The sequence below is a fragment of the Vigna umbellata genome, chromosome 8, assembly GCF_029865625.1.
Source record: "Vigna umbellata cultivar VRB3 chromosome 8, Vumbellata_1.0, whole genome shotgun sequence".
NCBI lineage: Eukaryota > Viridiplantae > Streptophyta > Magnoliopsida > Fabales > Fabaceae > Vigna > Vigna umbellata.
The window spans coordinates 36,927,716-36,945,344 of record NC_142172.1 but is presented as its reverse complement, the minus strand read 5'-3'; positions in this window follow the sequence as shown (position 1 = coordinate 36,945,344).

Here is a 17,629-nt window from a genome sequence, read left to right as displayed (position 1 = left end):
TCTTAAACATAAAGGACCACTGTGAATTATCATCAGAATAATACTACTAATCAAGATGCTAGACATACTAAACTGCAACATCACCTTCTTCTAGCGCTTGCTCCACAGACACCTCCTCTTCATCTGCTCACATCCAATTTAGGATGATCATTGCAACAGGAAACATTCCCAAACAAAGCACGAACACACAAGCAAGGGTGAGCTAGTTTCACAAGCAAACATACTATATTAAAGTAAACAATTCATCAAATAAATACTTTAAGCCAAGCAAGTTAAACCATACAAAGGAACATGTCATAAACTAGACTTGACTCGTCCGGACTTAGAATGATAGGCAAGCTATGAAGGGTCCTGCACTCGTGGTGACTTATGAAACTTGGGTTCCCCACCCTGTCACACTCACGAGGTTAGCTTGTTCCGGGCCTTGAGGCATACTGGAAGCCCCCAAGACTAAGACCTCCTGCTACTCCTCACCACATGAATTAATCCCTCTACTTGAGTATGATTAACCATTGGAGTTTCAGAATGACCCCCAAGACTGAGCTCCTACTTTCATTCTAAAACACTAAGGATCTCACCGAGAGATCCTACACAAATGGAACTTGATTTACAACTTAGATCATACTTTCATCACTTTGTAATCATATACTTTCTACCACAATCAACATATACACAATCTCAACAATATACATTACTCACCACTCACAAATTATAAAAATAACATCTTCACAATTGAATCTAAATTAATCATAACTAACTGCCCACCCTGTAAATCATAAAGTGCAAAATGGATATTGGAGTTATTGTTTGGAAATACAACGCACCATTAAACTAATATATATATATATATATATATATATATATATATATATATATATATATATATATATATATATATATATGGATCCTTACTTTAAATTCTAAACACAGTGACTGATTTCCTAAAACTATAATTGACTAGAAATTAACACATGATAACTTTATGCATCTACAATCAACTTGTTTTATTTTATTTTCATCCTAGTAGAGATCTTTCTTTACCCCAATTGGTCACCGGAGAGGACCCAGATGTCTGAACGCATCAAACTCACCTTCGACGCCAGCACATATGACTAGTCACAACTGACTGGACCAGGCCAGGGCTGCTCTATGATGAGGGATGTGCCAACTCAGGTTTTTAAGGTTCCTCTATCCTACCAACAAAGAAGGGCTCTCAACAATTAACAATTAATTTATTTAAATTATCTACCGTGTTCTCTTATGCTCTAAATCTGAAATGCCTAATTTTAATATTTTCACTTCCTCCCACAACAACCTCAAACAGTACATGTACATCTATTTAATATCCATATACATGCTATTACAGAACCCTTACTCCAGACCTTCCAACAAGATCAATTTCAGCCAACAAACTCATTCCAAACAGATTAAATTCATCACATCACAACATGCACAATTTCACAGTTTCAGTTATAACACATGTCGCAACCAGGATCGCGACGGGACGGCGACCCGAAAAACAAACGGGTTTGAGAAAAAGATTTGTGGAGTCGCCACCATAATTTATTATGGAAAAACTATGGAAAACCAAAAAATAAGACATGGTATGCGAAAAGTAGATTTTTAGGTTCGGGAATCGGTTACGCGTAAGGAAGGTGTTAGCACCCTATCGCGTCTGCCCAAAGGTAGTACCTTTAATTAAATGTGAAAAGGTTGATGTGGTTTTTTTTTTAATGTTTAATTTTCCCTAAAAAGAATAATATAAAGAAACTATTAAGAGACAAAAAAAAATATTTTTTTGTTTTATGAACCCGACAAGAATTGACCTTGGTTATGTACATCCATTTATAATGGACAATCAGGGATCACGTAGTTCTTTATCTAGAAAAAGGTGTGAGTTTGTTAAAAAAATATTATTGATTGATTTAAATCTTTGAAAAAAAAGTGAATCCCTACAAGATTTGGTTTAACAAGACTAACATCTTTTTTGGTTTTTGAAGATTTTGTATTTTTTTTTATTTATTCAAGAATGGTGGGAAAAAGAAAGAAACTGGCTGTAAGCCGACCCATACTTATAAAAAAAATTATGATTAAAAAAACATTATTTGCGTGTAGAAAAAAAAACCTTTAGAAAAAAAAAACTTCAGAGTACAATAAAAAAGCAAAAGAATGGTGCAGAGGCGACATACCTTTTTAGCGTTCAGTATTCCCCCATTTCTTCCTTGGTAATCTCTTTTGGCAGAGTTCCTCCAACCTGAGAACTTACTTTTCTCTATATTCTTCAATACTCTTGATATCTCTATTATTTCAAAAATATTCCTTTTCCCTCTTTTTTACAGAGTGCGTACTTATATACACACTCAAGTTTATCCTTCGCTCCTTCTGCGCTCGCATGCAAAGTAACATCTTGTGTGACAATTGTGTGGGGAAGCTTGGACGTTTCATTCAGTTTTGCCTCAGTTGTGTGGATAGGCCCCTGGGTACTAATGGGAAGTACATTGCTAGTTACGGGAAAAGCCAAAGAAGTATGCTCTGCCTCTGAATGATCTCTAATAGGCGGTGTGTAACCTGGTGGTAAACCATACATTGGAAATGTGAATTGTGTGCCCACAACGTCATGTACTGGAGTGTGAGCATTATGATCAGCCTTTGCAAACGAAGTCTCTCCAGCAGTTTTCATGGCTTTCAACGCTTCTAAAATTTGACCGACTTGATCCTTTAGCTGACTAATATCGACCTTTACAGTTTCACGTTCCTCTTCCCAATCTTCCATAGCTTTGGCGTTTGCTCGAGTCTTAAAAGGATGTCGTGGAAGTTTCGCCGTTGTTTTTTTTTCTTAAACTTTAATACTGTTTTTATTAACTTGGATTAGATGAAAACAAATTATGCGAAAATGCAGAAATGATGCATGCTAAAAATAAACGGAAATCACAGAAAAGTTGAAAGTGGTAAGGATTTAAAGGACACTGGATAGCCACGTTGGCGTGTAATATGTGAATAAGTATGGAGATATGTATCCATGAATGTCAAAGTTGCCCCAGTTTTTAGGCATGGGTTTTGCTCATGATAGGGAACGGGTATAGAAAGGATTGCCCCAAATGGTTTGATTTTCTTTTGCATGGCTAGTTAGGGAGTTCTCAAATAACACAAGCGAGAATAACTTTAGCAAGACAAATATGCTCTAGTATATGGTAGCGTTATTAATTGTTAGAGTCAATCTCTTTTCTTTTGGGGAAGGCTGGAAAATGAGTGTTTTCATGCAATGCACACACACATTTCTCAACAGAAAATGCTATTGTTTATTTAAAATATTTGGTCACAAAAAACGTATAAATTACTCAAAATGTAATGATTTCCCTTTCTATGTTTTTTTTGGCGAAATGAAAATGATAAAACCTTTTGAGAAATATTTTTTTTATTTTCCTCTTATCACATCCGTTTGTTTTTTTTCAAGAAATTGAATTTGAAGAAAACTATCAATTGGGCCCAATGGGCTTAAAAAAAAGTTCTTGTTACAGTGAAATGAAAATTAAGTTTTCCATTTTCATTTTTTCCTTGTGTTTTGAAATTTTGATTTTTTTCAAAAAACAATTATTTCTTAAATAACATGTTGTCAACCTGACTTGTTCAAAAAACATTTTTATTTTTATTTTTAAGACTCAAAATAGGTTAGAAAGAATGATAATTTTTTTTATGAAGAAACATATCTTCCTATTAAAATGAAAGTTTTATTAATTCATTTGACTAAAAAGTGTTTATTTTTCCTTATTAATTTATTCATTAAAGCATGATATTTTTGTTCTTGTTCTTTGCTTTAAAAAACATGACACATTTATTGTTATGTATAAAGAAAATGAAGGAAAATGATAAAAATGTTGCTAATGCATATGATGCATGAAGATGTTTATGCCAAAATAATGATTAAAAGACAACATGTTTTATGTTTTTAAGGCAGGTCCAACGTCCTAAAGTCTAAGCATTGCATAAGCAAAAGAATGGTGCAGAGGCGACATACCTTTTTAGCATTCAGTATTCCCCCATTTCTCCCTTGGTAATCTCTTTTGGCAGAGTTCCTCCAACCTGAGAACTTACTTTTCTCTATATTCTTCAGTACTCTTGTTATCTCTATTATTTCAAAAATAATCGTTTTCCCTCTTTTTTACAGAGTGCGTATTTATATACACACATCATAATATTATGGAAATCTTGCCTTAATTGTGAATTAATTGACAATAAAACAAAATAGGAAAAGAAATGGTCTTGGTTGCCAGAAAACAAATTAAATAATATTCAAAACACTGATTATCATTATTGTTAGAAAATCATATTTTTCTCTTTAAAAGCAACTGATCTGATGCAACAAATTATATTAATATACTATTTTAATTATTGTTTATAATTATTAGCATAATATTAATTCAAATTATTACCATATTAAATTAACATTTCAAAAATATTGTGTTTGGTATTAAAGTTATTATTTTATCCCTTTTTACCCACCATTAATTATTATTCTCTTATTCTTTATTATTTTAAATATTTACTTACCCAGACGAAATTGGGTGTTGTAATAAAAGTCATAAAACAGTTTCACAAGAGCACACCAGTTCAACATTCTTATGCATATATTTTTATAAAATAAATTCATACAAAAATAATTAGCTCCCCTTAAACCCCAAACCAGTACTCTTGCACAGAAGCAAGTTCAACAGGATCTACAAAATGTCAAATTGGGTACAGAGACATCTCTTAGATTTAGAATAGGTAGAGAATCTAGAGGGAAAATCCATTGATTTCATGCAACTAGAAAATTGCATGCCCTAGGTTTAAAGGAAAGGGAGGAACAGAGAAAGATAACTTACCCGTCCAAAGCAGAATTTTAATAGGATGAAAGGGAAGCTCTCAACTCCGTGAAGGAAAGCACACTACTTATTTGAAATTTCAACGGTGGGAAGTGATCGAATAGTAGAGAGAAGTCAGAGCAAGAAGAGGAAAATGAAACTGAGTTTAGAGAGAGAAATAGTAACTGGATGAAGAACTCAGAGCTGGAAAATGATGTCTCTTTTGAGGTCCTAGTGCCCTTAGCTTCTTGGACCAGGCTGCAGGACCCAATAGCATTTCATTTTCAGGCTCTTACAGAAACTTTCAATTATTTTCATTTTTAAAATTTATTAATGAATAATTTTATTATTTTCATATTAATAAATTTATAATATCGTCTAGATACAAAAACTAAATACATTATTAATACAATTAGAGATGAAAATAATTCAAAACTTATAAAATTGGAATCTAATTTAACTAAGAAGATATTTTTCCCCTTTATCAAATAAGTTTTTATATGTATGAACGATAACAATTTTTGTTATCTTATAATTATTAAAAAATATTAAATATATTCATTTTAACTTTTTCTTTTCATAATAAGTCATTATTTTATTTTTAAATTACTTGTTCTGATGAACTTCAACCCAATATTGAATTGAATTGCTAAATCGTTAAGGGCAATCCCAACCTAACCTAATCGAATTAAATTTATATATATTTAGAATAAAATTCGATTAAAATAAAGTTAACTTTGAGCCTTATACCTGATCATAAACCTTAATGTAAAAGGTGTTATGAAAAGTTTTAAATGTTTTGGGTCTGTTATTTTGTAGTAAAAGACTCTACACATCATCTAGGTCTGCATCTGCATTAATGTTACCTTACTATTACTCTAAGTTTTATCTTTTTAACAATGCGTAATATATCAGATAGGCTAATGAGACATATGGGATCATATGAATTGGAAATTATACTTTGATTTCTTTTAATATATTTGGTTTTCATTGTAAAATCATTTATTTAAAAAGTTTTTGTTGATTCAATATTAATAAAAAAAATTTGCTTTGAAAGCCGAAGAAAATTTTGATAATAAAGATAGTTTATTTATGTTTTTTAAAGTGTAATTTTTATTATGAATCTGATATAGTTTTATATGTTTTGTACTCTTTTATTTTATATTTTAATAATATTTTTTATATGATGAAAAAATGATTGATGAGTTTTGAAATATTAATATTTGATGAAATGTCAATAATTTATAATATTATCTAACATTATTTTGTTTAAAATACACAATAAAAAAAGGTTTAATATTTAATTTATTAGTAAGAAATTAAATAGAAAATTTTGTATGATTGAATTGATTAGCAGTATATATAATATGAAGAAAAATAGTTGTAATTCAGATTTAAAGGAGACATAGTGAATTGCTTTTTAAATATGCGAGGGTCACGATACATAATCTCCTATCTCTTGCAAAGTTAAACTATCAATGATTATTTATGAATCTGTTTATGTTCATATTCCTTACTAAAGATGCATAATCTAAAAAGTTTCAAACAGATATTAAAATTTATAGTATAAGTTTAGTTTTGATATTTGCATAAATAATTTGTAATGGCTTGGCTGAACTTTGACCTAGGTCGAAAGTGTGTTTTTAAAGATTAATTAAAATGTTGTAGTGATAAAAGATTAATTAAAATGTTGCAGTGATATTAAGTTTACCTTAATCTCATCTAACTTATTTAGAAACGTTTTGGAGATTGAGTTTTTTTTTTCTCGACTTCATTTAAAAGCCTCGTAAAAGAAAATTTATTTAAAGAAAAGCTAAGACTGATGCATGGATCAGCTCTAAGAGTGTGTTCACTTGGGAGAGAGGAATTGGAGAGGAGAGTGAGTGAATGAATTTGAAGGGATTTGAGTGTGAATTAATTGTTGTTTATTTGAGTGGATTTGGAGGTAAATGAGAGTGAATTTGAAAGTAAAGTTTATGAAAATTAGTGTAGGATTTGATTGATGCGAAGGATAAAATTTTTTTATTTAATTGTTAAAAGTTGAAGATTACCAAAATGCCCATAATTATTAAAGTAATATAAAATGATAATGGTTAATGTTATATTTAATTGTAAATTTTTTTATAAAGAGTAAAAAATTAACATTAATTATTAAAATTAATTTTAATATTGTAAAAAAATTTTATTTTAGTAAAATAAATTTATTTTTAATTTTCATTTTTTTAATAATTTAGTAAATTGAAATAATAATAATAATAATAATAATAATAATAATAATAATAATAATAATAATAATTATTATTATTATTATTATTATTATTATTATTATTATTATTATGTGAATTTGGTGGTTCATCTTTTGCATTATTACAAGGTAACAAAATATACTGTCATGCATTTCTGGGTCATCATGAAAGCCAATTAAAAAAAAAGTAAAATAACTTTTTCAATATACCGTTTGGACTCACCTGAAAAGGTGGAAGAAATGAGGAAGGAACCTTTTATACATAGGAACCGAGTACAGCTACTCCAGAAACCGAATATACATAGTTCTTAGAAACGATTCCAGCTCAAGGACTATTTGGACATTTCCTTCTAAATCTTTGCAAATCCGAACAAAGTGTGAGGATTCAAAATCCCACCTATCTCCCAAATCCTCGCTCTGATTCGCTTGCAAATCACTTCAAACAAACATAAATTAATTCGCAATTCTGTCTTTGCTAATAACGGTGAATAATACCATCTACAGAAACTAACAGAGCATAAATATGTGTAGTAATGTGAACACACTTGGTATAGAAATATGAGCCCCAATAATTGTCTATGCGTAGATGCAATGAGCCTAGCCATACTATTCAAATAGTTCAAACCAGATATATGATTGATTGAGCAATGTCTTTGTCCCATTATATACATATGCTTCTACTCACATTTATAATGTGAATGCAAACCTTATCGTGCCATTCATTGTAATATGTAATTTATCCAAATCCGTTATTTTTCAGAAATTTTCTTATTTTAATGATGACAAAAAAATTACACTATTTTCGTTAAAGAAAATAATCAACACAAAGAAATTCTTGGAATATTCATACTATAGATAAATCAAAATGCCCCACTTCTCATCAAACTTAATTATTGTTTGACGTAACTGTGTATAAAATAAAACAGGATTTGATATTAGTCTACAAACGAGCAACTTTAACTTTTGTCCATTTGCTTGTATATATTTTTTATATATGGGATAATCTTAATTTCGTGCGTTGCACAGATTCATGAACCAGTAACATAAAGAAGGTTAATTGAATTTTTCATTCAATAGGAGTGGTACATAACACTGTCTAATCATATCCTATAATTACTAGCATTTATTTTTCAGTTAATCCATTATCGGATTTGCTTCAACCTAATTGGCACTGCGAATGCTACATAACTAAAGATTCTTTTCTTGTCCTGAAAGAATTTTGCATCTTTCAAAATACATACACACTAAATTACATCAGATCAATAATCTAAACTTCACAAAAATGTCATCCAATTATACTAAACAAGTTAATAATAAGATTTTGCATAATTGAGATAAGATGAGAATGACTCTCACCCTAATAATAAGTTCACAAATCAAAGTTATAAATATAAATTAAAAATATAATTATTGAAACTTTTATAACGTATTTATTATAATATTAATTATTAATTTGTTTAGATACCAAACAAACGTAAGTATTAGAGTAACTTTAGCATATACACCAAATCAACTAGAGAACACAAACAACAAAGAAAAAAGTTTAGAAGTGAAGAAGATTGTCCTTAAGTGAACACTCGATCCCATATCCAAAACATTTTAATATCCACTATGAAGTCGAATAGAATCTTTTAAGTTTACATGGTGACCACAAGGAATATGGTGAGCAACTAAACACAAGAGGAGACCATCAACAATCACATGGACCCGATCAAGATGATGAGAAGAATATAGTGGCAAATGGACAAGACGCAAAGAAAGTAAAAGGAAGAAATAAGGACGTTGAGAGTCAAGAATGAGATTAGAAGGATGACAAAGGTCATGTGCCATCCAACCTGACCCTCCCATGACTAGTTAAGCAACCTTGGGAGGAGTCGGACCGAATAGTCCAAGCTAGTAGGTTCACAACGACCAAGGACCACCGTCATTCCATCCAAGCTAGCAACTTTGTTGCAACCAAGGAATCACAGAAGCCCCTCTACCCACTAATTGGACAACGTTGGTGTTCAACAAATATGATAGGTCTACAGATCCAAATGAGCACATCCAGATCTTCATGAACCAGATGGTGTTATATACCATGATGATGTCATATGGTGTCGAGTTTTCTCCACCTCGCTGAAGGGAGAAGCCTTCACCTAGTTTTCCACGTTGTCGCGCAACTTTATGTACTATTTCGCAACCATCTAGGTGAACTTTGGAACTCAATTTCTAATGAGCTAACCACATCAATTAATATCGGTTGATGTTGTCAACGTCAGGCAAGAGAAGGACGAATATCTTCGGTCATTCATCGAAAGGTTTGAGAAGGTGTCCCTACGCATATGAAACCTCACTCCAAAAGTGGCCATGCACCACTTGATAACAACGCTACGACGGGGGTCGTTTGTCAACAACTTGTGCATGAAGCCGATTGAAAGCATGGACAAGTTGTGGCAGAGAGTCGCCCGATTCATGTAAGTAGAAGGCATGATGGACTTCTGCAAACAGATGCGTGCAGAGTCATCCAACACATGGAAAAAGGTGGGGGATAAGAACTCGTTTAAGGTGAATGAGAGACAGAAAAGCCCCCACTTTAGCAACTACATTGCCCGCAATATTCCACGGGCCAAGATATTGGAAGAGACCTTCACCCCCCTAACATCGATGATAATAAGCATTGTTTGTACTATCGGAACCTTATCCACACTATTGATTAGTGCTGTCAAAATGGGTTAGAACCCACGAGCTAACCTGGCCCACCACGACTCATTTAGAATTCGGCTCACCCGGGTTAAACTCATGATGAGCCGAGTTAGCTCACCAACCCACTTAGTTTAATTAATTATTTATTATTTTGTGTTTCAATATTATTAGTTAACATTTTTTTATTGTATTGTAAATGAGAATAAAGAAAAAAATATTTCAAGAGAGCAAAATATTATAAATTTATTCATTGAACACTCTAATCTTATAAATGGATAAGTGACACAAAAATTATCAATATTGTAAACTTATTTATTCGCTTTTTGGGTTTACTTTTGGATTACATTTGAGTTGTGTGTTAATTTTTTTATTTTGAATTGTCTTAGGAGTTTAACATCATTTTAGAGTGAAATTATTTAATTTTGAATTACGAAAAAATTGTAATTTTTTTTTATTAAAAAAACTTGTAATTAAGTGAGGCAATCCGTTTAACCCACCAACTCGTGGTGGATCAGGCGGAGGTTCAAATTTTTTCAGCTCGGTAATAAATGAGTCGGGTTGGATTGACTTACTAAGTAAGTGGTCAACCCATGATAAGTCAAACCGGGTTGGGCTGGGTTACCCATTTTAACAGCAATGATCTTATTTATTTTAGTTTTTTTCTATTTATTTTAGTTTTTTTATATTTAGTGTCGGTTTAATCAATACTAAATTAAATAAAGAAAATATTAAAACTAACTAAAGTTAACTATGATAGTATATACTAAACCAATTATTAACCTTATTTATTTGAGTTTTTGTTTATATAGTTTAGCTTATCTAGTTAATGTACGTTTAATCAACATTAATTTTATTTATTTTAATTTTTTTAAGTTAACATCTGTTTAGTTATTATTAATTTAAATAAATATAAATATTAAAAATAAATAATGTTAGTGTTTGTTAATCAATGTTAAATAAATATTTATTTAATAAAAAATTTAAAAATAATTTTATGTTTTCAGTTAAGATGATAATAATAACATTGTAATTAAACTCATGCTAATATTTAAAACCTAAATTTATGTTTATTGTAGTAATAATTTTCAGCTAAAATATTGTAACGTATTTTAAACTTAAATCTAGATTATAAAAGACTCGGCTTAGTAAAAATAAAAGTAGTATCCTAATTCAACAATTAAAACAAAATATATTAGAATCAATGAATTTAAATAAAAATACCAATTAATTATCTTAGTTTTACATACAAACACTCTTTAACAAAATCTAAAACAGGATATCTATATCTATATATTAAAAAGATTTTTTTATTTCATATCCATATTTATTTTTCAGTTTTATCTTTTATATTGACGTGACTATTTCTTTATATTTAACTCTCTTTTTCCGATTTGATATTTTTATATCTATTTACTAATTCCGTTTTTTTTTAATTTAACCATTTTTTAAAATTTTATCATTTTTTAAAATTTAATAATTTATTAAACTAACTATCTATAATAAAATATTACTTACAAAATAAATAAAAACTACCCAAAACAAAAATTATAAAAAATATTTAAATTTTCTTTTATAATTATAATAATAATAATAATAATTTTATTATATTTTGTTGTTATAAAAAAATTAATCCATTTCTTTATTCGTTAATTTATTAGTAATTTAAATTGAAATTTCAGGCAAAACACTTTAAGCTAAGTCAACCCTACAAAATCAACTTGTAAGATTAGGTTTACACCCACTTATATATTATAAATAGGTCTTATCTTTAGTTGATGTGAGACTTCGAACACACCCCACTAGGTATAGACAACATTTTGAGCGTGAGACTAGACATTAATGGATGGTTCAATAGTTGATGGAACAACCTGCCCAACAACAAATACTGCTAAGATAGACTTTAACAATAACTCTGATACATGTTAAAAAGTAAACTTTAAGTCTAACTCAATCCCACAAAATCGACTTATAAAATGATGTTTACACCCACTTATATATTATAAATTGCTCTTATCTCTAGTTAACGCAAGTCTTGCAACAAAAGGAATCTCTCTTGCCTTGAAGTTTCTTTACAATATACTTTAAGAAATATAAAAATACAGAAAGAAAGAAAAAAATTTCCAAGCGAGAAAGATACAGAACTATAAATACCTTAAACTAATAGCACGATGACTAAAACAATGAGATACATTTATTTTTCTAATAAAAAGTTTACCTTAAAATTGACTTTGTTTTATAATCTCTTAAAAGCCGTTAAAAAATTATGTTCCAGAGTCTGGTGTCAATATATTCCTCTAAATGAGGTAGTTATTTATTCAATGAGCATTTTACCACATGATAACTTTAAAAAAAATTAAGTGGCATTATAATTTAAAGTTAGAGGCGTATAGTGCTTTTTACGACTTTACTGGTCTACTGATACTAATCCCCCATAAGGGAGCTAATTAGAATTGTAAAACAGTATGTATGTGTGTATAGAGATGGAGTTGGAATAGTTTTGTGGGTTTGAAGTTTACGATGTAGTGCTTTATGATGACAAAAAAAACATCGTACTTGTGGATGGATTAAACTGTTGTTTAAATTTTGATGGTAGAGGAACATTGTGAAACACATTTAGCATAACAAAGAAAAGAGTTGTAACAGATAAGCGACACGTGACGATGAAGATAAAGGAAGGGTGATGAGGTTGGTGAGAAGGGCACGGGAGAGTGATTATGATAAGAGATGGAAAGGAAAGTTTGGTGGGTAAAGGGAAGGGATGGACTATGTTCCATGAATCTGTAACATCTTCTTTGCCTAAAACCACCTATTCAAATGTTCTCGTGGGGTCATAACTTCTCTCCTTCTCTTCTCTCACGTCATTTATTTTCCACTTTTTCTCTCCTAATTTCCTTCTTGTCCTATTCATCGAGGTAGCTTCACCTATAACTACTTTTTTTATTATCAAATTTTAATTATATACATGAAATTTTTAACAGATACTTAAAATTAAAAATTATGAATATTAACTATTTTTAAAAAAATATAGAATTTTTTATTTTTATTAATTAAAATAAATAAAAACAAGGGTATTAAAATTTTACACTTTTATACTTTACATGATATAATTAGAAAAAAAAATTTACAAAACAAAGTATTCTTTATGAGGATCGACTCAAATCTACCATAGTAAGTCAGAAAAAAATTTCAGTTTGTTTTTTGTGGATCAAATATAGGATAGACCGGTTAATACTGTAAATTCTTACTATTTTGGTACGTGGGAATGACAAGCTAACAATTCAATCTTTCAATTTTTTTTCTGATTCTTTTAAGTTTTACATTTTTAAAATTTATTGTTTATTCATATGTATTTTTTAAAAGGATATTTAATCATATCAATATTTTGTAAGTGTTTAATTGATTAATTACTTCTCTAATCAAATGAAGTAAAATAAGTATTACTTTTATATATTAAATTACTCTGTTATAATTAATTATTAGAACTTAATATGTAAATATTGATGACTTAAATTACAATATTATTGATATAAAATGTATATATTAAGTTTTTTTTAAAGATTTTTTAGAATAATATGCTGATGTCTCATGTATATTAAATAATTATAAAGTGTTATTTTTTTTCTTCATCTTTGAATGTTGTGATGTATTAGTTAAAGGTTACTCCACTGTACGCATAGATAATTATTGATTAAAGTTTAAATTTGTTCAAAAGAATTCAAACGGTATTTTAGAACATAATTGTAAGAAGATCTAGAAATTTGAAAAGTGACGATGGTTTAAAATTAATTAGACTTGACTATTTCTACATGTGTGGTTAGCATTATTTTGAAAAGGCTGGATACCAAAAGTGATCACATTTTTCCATATGTGATGTATATTTGTTTTATGAATTTCAAGAGAATAAAGATCCTCGAAGAATTAAACTTTGATTTCTTTGTTGTTATTTTTCTCTCTGTCTTTTCTCTTATTTTTGTGTTTTTCAATTTTTTTAGATTCAAAATGGACATTCCCAAACTTCTCTTGAGAGTGTTTCAATTGATAAATCTCAATTTTTATAATTTTTTTTTTTGAAAAATTAGAATGAGAATATTTCTTATTCAATTAGGTGATAAGGATGTTTGAGATATAGCAGTTAATAACCCATTTCTTCTTATGAAAGTTCTAGAAAAAAAAGCATAAATATTTAAAGATATTATTTCCTGAATTGCATCTGAATAATAATGAATACTATTATATAAAAAGCAAAAATGTTATGTCTTCATCTTTTATAATTGGCATTTTATATGTTGTTTATACTTTTGCAAGTGTGTAAAAGATGTGTGATTTGAAATGATATATGAATAAATTGTAAAGGTCAAAAGTGAAAAAAAAAACTCTGGCATAAAAATATGAATTTTCAAAATAAAACATGTAAGTCCATAAAAGATTCACTAGTATTGTAAATATTTTTTGTATTGAACAAGAAGTTTTGTGAGAGGAGAGTTGAACATAAAATTCTTGAAGAGTTTGAATAGAATATAACATTGTTTAAATCGTTAAGCAAATATGATGTGGAACGTGAAAGATTGAAAAAACGGTGAAAAGGAAGAAAATTAAAAGAATAAAACAGTAGTTTTCAAGTTTGAAATAGTGAAAGTAGACTCAACAAAAACGAAAAAAGAATCACAAAAGTGAGGTTGCGAAAATCTAAAACGTGTTGGTGAAGAATTTTCAAGGTTCTTAAGGAATAACAAAAGAAACAAGTCTCTTCAATACAACAATAACCTTAAGAGACCATAACAATAATTAAGATCAACATATACACACTTTGAATGTCATAAACATGAATTCAAAAAACAAGAAATAAAAAAAATCTTTTGAAAAATAAAGAACCTTTTTAGCATGAATAGAACATACTTAAAGTGAAAGTAATAAAGAACTTGTGGATGGATTAGAAATCAATAAATAGTAATGTGAAAATTGATTATAATAGTTTGAAAATTATTTATAATTAGAGCTCTACCTTCCAAGTTAAATATTTAAGTTATGAAAGTGAGAAGAATTATTAAAATAAAAATAAAATTAAAAATTGAAACATGACAATATTTGGATTGAATTTAAATCTAATTTTATGATAGTCATTTAGTTGACAGTATATAATTATGGATTGAAATTTAACATTTTAAAAAATTGAAAAGAAACTAAAAAAAATATAACAAAACTTTTACGTTAAACTTAATTTAATATCATTACAAAATATTATAAATACAAGTTATTACCTATAAACCTGTCTCGCATATAAAATATGAGTTGAATTTAATTATTTATTATTCATATGTCATTTATTCTTTTAATTGTATTGGAATTATCATTATTATTAAAAAAATGACAAATCATAATATCCTTACATTTTTCCAAGATGATAAAAATAATAAGGAATTCTTCTCCATTAATTTTAATAGATATAAATAAAGTGAAATATTATTGAAAACCAATCGCCGTTATCCATGTAAGAGTAAAATAGATAAAAAAAAAAGTCGGAAGCTGAAACTATATACCTTTTAAGACTACAAATGCACTGTAAAGCAAAATGGAGAAAGAATAAAATCGGAGACTCTTAAAATTAATAAAATGGAGACTTTTGAACAATTTTATTTAGAAAAAAAAATAAAATAATAAATATATCTTCCATGAATATTTTCCATAGAAAGTAGTTTATAGCACTTTTCGTTGGAAATTTTTTTTACAAAAAAATGAAAATACAATATATTACTGAATTATACATGCACAAGCAGATAGGCTAAGAAAGCTAAACTACTTGAAATTTTAACACTTTTTTAGGTGGCAAGAAATGTAAAAATAACAAAGATAAAATAAGATATATGTCCAAATGATAAATAGAAAGGACAAATAGATTTGTTTTTTTATAATATTGTTCGAATATTCCTCATTTTTACATAAATTTCATATTGACTAATTTAGAAATGAGTTTGAGTAATATTCGTTTTCTTATATATATATATATATATATATATATATATATATATATATATATATATATATATATATATATATATATATATATATATATATATATATATATATATATATATATATATATATATATATATATATATATATATATATAATTATTATTATGCTAATATTTAGTTGTACAACTATTCTCTTTTTTCACTACATTTTTTTTTAATTTTTAATTTTTTAACTTTTCTAAACCACAGAATTTATCTCCAAGATATTTTGTTCTTTATCGTAACTTATATGGAGTTATATTCAATTTGAATTTTTCTACTTAATTTTAATATTTTTATTTATTGTATTTTTTTAATATAAAAATGTTTGACTATCAATTTTGAGTGTTTAATCACATAAAATCTTCACAGATAATATAAAAAAATTATCTTCTTTACCTTTTTAGATTTTTTTTTTCATTTGAAGAACTTTTATTTTAATAAATTAATTTTTATTATCTTTCAACTCTTCCACTAGTTTGATACTTAATTTTTTTCCAAATCTTTAATGTATTTTTCTTCTTATTGTGCCTTTTTTATACATTTATTTATTTTTGTTGGATTTTGTTGAATGATGTATATAATACACATTTGATAATTTTTACTTTTTTTTTTATTTGTTGTTTATTTTTATATAATTGTTTTTATTTTTTAACTTATTATCTAAATATGATTTTATCACCACAATTTAATAAAGTATTTTATTTACAATAATATAATAATTTTAATGTTATTTTCATTAATTAATTTTGTTTAACACCATCTAATAAATTAAAGTTTAAAAGATAATTTTTTAAAATTATTATTAGTTTGATATGTTTTTTATCTTGTTCAAGTGGTCTATTATAATTTTTATTAGTATATACAAATAGAAATTTAATTGGAATTTATAAAAAAAAAGTAAAGAAACATTTAAAATATTTTTAAACTTTGATTATATTTTATAATTTTTAAATATATTTTTTAACTTTATCAATTTTTTTCTTTCTTTCATTAACGTTTGTAAAATTAATATAAGAACTAGATTTCGTATTAAATAAACCAATAACTTTTTGTGTTACTATAAGCATAGAGACATAATATATTGTATAATATATTGTATAATATACTAGTAATCACACTAATGGCATCCCAAATAGATAATAATCACAATCATATAACTTAGGCGTTCACATTCCAATAAAGAGAACAATCAGAGTAGAATAGGAGTTCAATAGTAGTTCAATAGCTGATATTACAGTCATTCACAAAATGACAGAACTTAAAACTTAAACAGTTTAGAGTACTTCAAAATAACACCAACTTAAATTTAGAAATCCTAAAAATACTATACTGCATCATCAGCATCCTCCAACTCTTGCTCCAAGGGAACCTCCTCAACAACATCTACTCTCATCCAAGTGGATGATCATCGCAAAGGAAAACATACACAAGCAGCACACAACAAAGAAAGCAAGGGTGAACTAGATAACCAAGCAGTAATCATATAGTTCAATCAATAAATATCATCGTGCTTAGCTACATATAAAGAACAATCAAGGCATACCACTTTAAACCATGACTCAAACACTCATACGACTCATCCGGATTAGTATAATTGTCGAACTATTGGTCGTCTTTGCACTTGCGTAGTTCAGCTGGCACCCCAACACTATGCAAGGTAAATCCCTCATCTGTCTATGTCTAAACTCTAAGACTATAGACGAGAACCTCCCTCTACTCTCACTGCTTACACTGCTCTCCTCTATTTAAGCATGAACAGTGCTTCGAGTGTAGGGATAGACATACCAGTTCAAAGCTCCATACAGTTATACAGAACAACAACAACACCTCACACATCACTTTCA